Consider the following 1310-nt stretch of genomic DNA (forward strand, 5'->3'; position numbering starts at 1 on the left):
CTCTTGCTCAGGCTGGTCTTTAACTCCTGACTTCAAGTGATCCTCCCACCTTAGCTTCCCAGAGTGCTAGGATTACAGGTGTGAACCACCATGCCTGGCCTAGCTTCAGGTTTTATATTTAGGTCTATGATCCATTTTGAGTAACTTTAAAAATATGGTGCAAGTTATGAATTGATGTTTTCTGGTTTGGGGTTTTCTTTTTACGTATGGTTATTCAATCATTCCAGTGCCATTTCTTGAAAACGTTATCTTTTCTATAATAAGTTGCCTTTACAACTTTTTGGAAAACCAATTGACCATATGTATGGCTCTATTTCTGTACTTTCTATTCTGTCCCATTGAACTATGTGTCAATTTTTTCTCTGATACTGTATTATGGACTAAATCCTAACCCCCAATGTGCTTGTATTAGGAGGTGGGAGCTCTGGAAGGCAATTAGGTGAGAAGGGTGGAGCCTTTATAAATGGGATTAGTGCCCTTATGAAAGGGACCCCAGACAGCTCTCTTGCCCTTTTCCCACTGTGTGAGGATACAAGGAGAAGATGGTAGTCAGCAATCTGGAAAAGGGCTCTCACCAGAACTCAGCCATGTTGACACCCTAATCTTGGACTTCCAGCCTCCAGCTGGCTTACCATACTGGCTTAATTACTATCTCTTTATAATGGTCTTAATCTCTTTGGGCTGCCATAATAAAATACCACAGATTGGGTAGCTTAAAAAAATAGAAATTTATTTTCTCCCAGTTCTGGAGGCTGGAGGTCTGAGATCAGGGTACCACCATAGTTGGGCTCTGGTGAGGGCTCTCTTCCTGGCTTGCGAATGGCCACCTTCTTTCTGCATCCTCACATGGCCTTACCTCTTTGCTTATGTGGGAGGAGGGAATCTCTTCCTCTTCTTATAAAGCCACTAATTCCATCACGAGGGTCCCACCCTCATACCATAATATAACTCTAATTACCTCCTAAAGGTTCCATCTCCAAATGCCGTTACATTGGGGGTTAGGGCTTCAACATATCAATTTGAGGGGGACACAAACATTCAGTCCATAACAGCCTTGAAATCAGGTAGTACAGTATTAATCTTCCAATTTTGTTCTTTTTCAAAGTTGTGTTGACAATGCTAATTCCTTTGACTTTCCATAATTTTATTTTAGTTTTTTAGAGACAGGGTCTCACTCTGTAGGCTGCAGGGCAGTGATGTGATCATAGCTTACTGTAACCCTGGACTCCTGGGCTCAAGCAATCCCTCTGCCTCAGCCTTCCGAGTAGCTGGGACTACAGGCCTGCACCACCATGCCCGGCTAATTTTTT

The 1310-nt window shown here is 42.7% G+C and overlaps 1 protein-coding gene across 1 annotated transcript in view; it reads left to right on the plus strand.

Annotated features, from left to right (window-relative positions):
* SLC28A2 (solute carrier family 28 (concentrative nucleoside transporter), member 2) overlaps window positions 1-1310 on the plus strand; it is a 32017-nt gene that overhangs the window by 866 nt on the left and 29841 nt on the right. The gene's annotated exons all lie outside the window — the stretch shown is intronic.

The sequence above is a fragment of the Propithecus coquereli genome, unplaced genomic scaffold (assembly GCF_000956105.1).
Source record: "Propithecus coquereli isolate 6110/MARCELLA unplaced genomic scaffold, Pcoq_1.0 Scaffold3, whole genome shotgun sequence".
NCBI lineage: Eukaryota > Metazoa > Chordata > Mammalia > Primates > Indriidae > Propithecus > Propithecus coquereli.